Consider the following 6,000-nt stretch of genomic DNA (forward strand, 5'->3'; position numbering starts at 1 on the left):
ATTAAACTAAAAACAGGGCTTACTTCTTAATGTGGAAACAAAAATAGAACACATTATGGCAGAAACAATGAAAACTTTGCATTCCTTGCAGCTCTGACAGACTGTATTTGATGTGATCTTATCTTCCATTACAAAACAAAATCAATTACATTTTATGATAGTCTGATTATACAGGCTTTTTAAACTAAAGCATTCTGATGCAAATCCTTTTCCTACTAATCCATTTTTACAATGTACCATTTTATAAAACAGCATATTTACACCCGTTCATATAGTGTCCCTGAATACACCTCGCATACTCACTAGCCGTGAGTGTTTACGATAAAAGAAAACAGAGTGATGGCTGAACCCCATCTGAACACAATATTTAGACTCGTCTTCATGTGTCAGAGGATAAAGAATTTAATCCATGCCACATTTTAAAATGTAAAAATCCCCAACAGTTAGCCTAATTTAATCGTGGCAGTCAAACTCGATCCATCCCTCCATTTTCTGAGCCGCTTATCCTCACGAGGTTTGCAGAAGTGCTGGAGGCTATCCCAGCAATCATCGGGCAGGAGGCAGGGTACACGCTAAACTTGTTGCCAGCCAGTCGCAGCCCAAATAGAGACAGACAACAGTCGCACTCACATCCATCCATCCATTTTCTTAGCCCTATCTTATCCTCACAAGGTTCGCAGGCCGTGCTGGAGCCTATCCCGGCTGTCAACGGGCAGGGTACACACTGAACTGGTTGCCAGCCAATCTCAGGGCACATGGAGACAAACAGCCACACTCACAATCACACCTAAGGGGAAATTTAGAGTGTCCAATTAATGTTGCATGTGTTAGGGATGTGGGAGGAAACCAGAGTGACCGGAGAAAACCAACACAGGCAGCAGGAGAACATGCAAACTCCACGCAGGCAGGGCTGGGATTCAAACCCCGGTCCTCAGAACTGTGAGGCCAACACTGTTACCTGTTGCTCAACCATGCTGCCAGCGGCCAAAGGGTTAACCCACACCGGTATAAGAAAGAAAAAAAAAAAAGGACTGTTTCTAAAATCTCTGATTCAAGCACTCTAAAACAAGCAGTCCATTTCAAACTCTGCTCAAACACTTCCATATGTTTGTTATATAATATATATATATGTTATATGTTTTGTATTTATTCCATTCAAGGTGGAAAGGTGGTGCAGCTGTAAAACATTGGCTTCACAGTTCTGAGGACCCAGGTTCAATCCCGGCCTCACCTGTGTGGAGTTTGCATGTTCTCCCCGTGCCTGCATGGGTTTCCTCCCACATCCCAAAAACCTGCATTAATTGGAGAATCTAAAATGCCTCTAGGTGTGATTGTGAGTGTGCCTCTTTTTGGTCTCAATGTGCCCTGCATTTGGCTGGTAACCAGTTCAGGGTGTACCCTGCCTGCTGCCCATTAACAGCTGGGATAGGCTCTCGCACTCCCGTGACTGTTGTGAGGATAAGCGCCTAGGAAAATGGATGGATGTATTTTCTATTCAATTAGAGAATATGCTTATGTTTAAGTTAAACATAGTGATAATTTTGGACCTTAAACATTTATTTTTTGCTTTTATTGTATTTATAAATGGAATTTTTGGAATTTTCTGTTACTTTTAATGTATTTCATTCAAATGTAGTATGTTCAGTTGAACATTATGTAATTGTTCTCCATTTGACTAATATTACTTGATTGAACCATTTTCTAACATTCAATGCTACAAAATATGCCATAAAAGTATGGATGGCTGCTGCTGGTAACGTATCAGATCTATATCGGCAAATACTATAAAAAATACTATAATAGTTTTTATTGTATTTATAAATGGATTTTTTTAAATTTTCTGTTACTTTTTATGTATTTCATTCAAATGTAGCATGTTCAGTTGAGCATTATGTAATTGTTCTCCATTTGACTAATATTACTTGATTGAACCATTTTCTAACATTCAATCCTACAAAATATGCCATAAAAGTATGGACGGTCGCTGCTGGTATCATATCAGATCGATATCTCCAAATACTCTTGGCTGCAACATCAGTATCATATCAGAAGTGAAAAAGATGTATCGGGACTGTGGACTGTTGTTTTGCGTGACTGCTTGAACAAAGGTTTTCCTCAATGTAAACCAAGTAGACTACAAATGAATAACCCCAATTTAATTTGACAACCATAGATGACTCAGAAAGAGCCTACAAGTTAAAATGTGAAAGAAGATGAAGAAGATGAAAGAATATTTTCGTTGAAACTGGGCTGAGACGGTGCAAGTGTGTCTGTACCGTGGGCTACTAGTGGCAGCAAGTCTGTGAGATTCCCTGGAAGCCTGCTGATTCCATTTCTGGCTTTGCTTGAAAAGTCACAAAGAATCAGCAAACACACCCAACGTAAATTTAATTGCAATATTCTAACCTCCTCCTCAGATGTGCGACAAAAATGAATGACAGCACTTCAAGCTTTGTCCAAATTGAGTCGGGGATTATAGCTAAGAATACGTCACAGATAATGCAGTCCTCCCTTAATTTAACACAGGATGAAATTAATTTATTTAAGTAAGCAGTGAGGCATAAAATGCAGCAGATCCTCTGTAATTTTATAAGCAAGAAAATTGATACATTTCTGACAGAAAGTGAGACAATAGAAGCCTTTTAATCAATGAAAGGCCAAGTGTTCTACATCCCTGCATGGATTCCATCTGCTCAACTAAGTCCTCTGCCCCCATTCCACCATCTTCATAACTGTATTGCTCCTTCTGTCTCTCCAAACAAGCCCACCCGAACACACATTTACACCCTGATAAAAATTTCTTGCCAGTGAGGCATGCCACTAAAGCAAAGCTCATTTTTCCCGGGATTTATAATCCCAAAGGCAGAAATGCATCTGAAAGAGCACTTTGTAAAGACAGGAGGGTTGGTGATGTCAGCTCACTACTCTGCATTAGTTTCCAGCCTTCAGCTTACACTTCTTATGGGTCACACTGAATGATATAATAGCACAGACCAGCTAACACATACATAAATGTTCATAATGTATCATTATCATACAATGCATGTTGTATGCCATTTTTCCCCACAGAATTTGGTATAACTAGTAATGTACACTACAAAAAGGTTCGTGGCAGGGTTAAAAAAAAAAAAAAAAAAAAAAAAAATCGCCACCCCGTGTGGGGATGAGATGGAAAATTTCAATTTCGGTCACTATTTTACGACTTGAAGCATCTCTGTTGTCAGGTAGACGGGTGTGTTTCGTGTTTTGCTGTTCATGCAAGTTCTCAAAACGTGACCAACCCTGCACACAAACGGGTGAACATTAACTACAAGACTGCTACAGCCCACAAGGGCAGGTTCTACGTTTCAAGGATAAACAACATATCTAACAGAATACTTGGTTGGTGAAAACAAATTAACATAAATATCTGAACTTCCGCCCTTCGAGTTATGGTTAGCACATCGCCTAGTGTATCTCACAGCTTGGGAAGTCGTAAGAACATTGTATAAAGTGACAATTGGTTACGGTATGCTATGTGGTTTAAATAAAAACGACGCCGAGAATGAAAGGCACGATGGAGCACCGTGACACAAGATTGCTATTGCGGGTGAATCTCCCAATACTGTACACAACACTGTATTGCTAGTATGCTACATTAGCTAATATAATACACCTGCTGTGTAAAAACCCAAACCCAATGACGCGCGTCGCCAAACGACAGCGGGGAATAAGAGCCAGTTTTGACGTTAGCGCGGCGGTGGCAGATTCGGTGGCGTTTCGTTGCAGAAAAGGCGTGCCAGCCACGGCTTCGAGTGCGACAACAGCAACCTCTGGGGCTGAAAGTGGCCTCGGTCGACCACCGCTCGCTCCATGACAAAACGAGAACCCCCGCAATGACAAGTCAACAAGCGCAAAACGAGCACAGACGACACTAACTCGTACACTGTCACGAGCTTACCCCTTCTGTCGTACTTTGAGCTCGAAGTCAATTGGGAGCGGACTAAACATCCATAAGGAAAGGCGAAAATAATCGTGAATTGGCTGGCTGGGTTGGAATTCCACATATACAGCGCACGAGCTTTTCTATTTGCTCAGCCCACGAGCCAAAATCGAGTGGAGGAACTGTCTGGAAGTGTCAGCCCCCCATTGGAGCGTAAAACCACGTCAAACCCCGAGAATATATTCATTCACGCGTGTTTACTTCTATTTTGTCCTTCAAAAATATTAAAGCTGTCGTTGGATTCGAATGACATTTTTATTCTGTGTTTCAGATTCGCAATCAGTCAAGCACAAAAAAGGGGAGCTCAAAACATAAGACGCTCTCTGAGAAGCTTTTCAATGAATGCTTTGTGTTCGCTGCCACCTTCTGGTTGGTCGCCGACTAAAACTTGCATCTCGCAACAGGAAACTCGGCCCTCTTGCGTTTCATAGATTTAAAGCTGCGATTTTGATTTGATGAGTTGGGCTCAGCATGGATTTTGGGTGGTTCGCAGCCAACTATTGAAAAAAAAAAAAAATTACCCGGCTTCCCCGAAGTTAACTTAGGTGCATTCAGGGATGTAACGTGTTGTTGGAACTGTTAATAAACAGGAATGTAGGAAAACGGCCCCAGCAACTGCATTAACTACGATCTAAAGTTGCAGCACAATGAAATTCAAGGAGTCATCGCACAGAGGACAAACTACACTCGGGTACAATAATGCAACAAAAACAAAATGCCCAAACACCTTTTATAATAGGAAAACACCAAAAAGCGATTAATTACCGCACATACAAAATGCCGTTAGATGGGAAATGCCCATTGTCCTGGGGCTACAAGTGGTACTATAAATATTAATATTGTCCCATTGCACCTACACAAAAGACGGAAGTAATGGGTGCATCTTGGGTTCAGTATTCTACTGGGATATTTTAGTGCAGTGATTCCCAACCAACGTGGTGTGGCACATTAATGTGCCACGAGAGCGCTTCTGGTCTCCCGCAGGAAATACAGTAATCAAATTTCAAGTAATTGGTCAAAATATGGTGACACGATGGAACAACTGTAAAGCGTTGGCCTCACAGTTCTTAGGACCGGGGTTCAAATCCCGGTCTGGCCTGTATGGAGTTTGCATGTTCTCCCCGAGCTTGAGTGGGTTTTCTCCAGCCACTCCGGTTTCCTTCCACGTCCCAAAAACATGCATTCATGGATAGGTTGCCAATTAAGTCATCTTGTGTGTCATAGAAGTCAGAGAACACAGGTGATAGGTGACACATGAAGGTTTTTTCTATCGTTAATTTATCCCATTGGTCTGAGGGACTGTGGTGACGTAATTGGAAACCTATCCATTGGACACTCTAAACTGCCCCTAAGGGTGATTGTGAGTGCAGCTGTTTGTCTCTATGTGCCCTGTGATTGGCTGGCAACTGCATCACATTTCTGAGGATCGAGGTTCAAATCCCAGCCCCACCTGTGTGGAGTTTGCATGTTCTCCCTATGCTTGTATATATTTTTTCCAGGCACTCCAGTTTATTCTCACATTCCCAAAAGATGCATTGATTGAAGACTCTAAATTGCCGATAGGTGTAAAAGTGTGTATGTGAATGTTTGGTTGTTTCTCTGTGCCCTGCAATTGGCTGGCAACCGGGTTCCCCATCCCGCCTCCTTCCCAAAGATAGCTTGGATGGGTTCCAGCACTCTCGCAACCATGATGAGGATAAGCAGCTTAAAAAATGGATGGATGGTTACCATACATCTGGCAAGAGGCAATCAGAAACAAAAAAACTATTATTTTGAACCAAAGGAAATACCTCTGGTCAAAAACTGTTGTTAGCCAACTTCATGAAGTAGAATAGCAGCCTGCCAGTGCAAGCCTGCATGTCAGTTTGAGTTGATTGCATGCTTCTAGGTAAAAATAATTAACCTTACCAGAACATAAAACCAAACAAGATCACAAAAGCACTCTTAAGACTACATCTGGGTCATGGTAACCACCAACGCAATACTGGATAGTTGCAGTCTTCATATTGCAACCACAA

The 6,000-nt window shown here is 41.7% G+C and overlaps 1 protein-coding gene across 1 annotated transcript in view; it reads right to left on the bottom strand.

The window, feature by feature from the left end:
* The window catches only part of mgat5 (alpha-1,6-mannosylglycoprotein 6-beta-N-acetylglucosaminyltransferase), a 98,848-nt gene extending 94,548 nt beyond the window's left edge, over nucleotides 1–4,300 (bottom strand). The window contains exon 1 of the mRNA XM_061802492.1: nucleotides 3,941–4,300. The gene's annotated coding sequence lies outside the window, so the exon portion shown is untranslated. The remainder of the gene's footprint in view (nucleotides 1–3,940) is intronic.
* Nucleotides 4,301–6,000: the final 1,700 nt, after the last annotated feature.

Source organism: Syngnathoides biaculeatus, chromosome 2 (assembly GCF_019802595.1).
Source record: "Syngnathoides biaculeatus isolate LvHL_M chromosome 2, ASM1980259v1, whole genome shotgun sequence".
In the NCBI taxonomy this organism is placed as follows: Eukaryota; Metazoa; Chordata; class Actinopteri; order Syngnathiformes; family Syngnathidae; genus Syngnathoides; species Syngnathoides biaculeatus.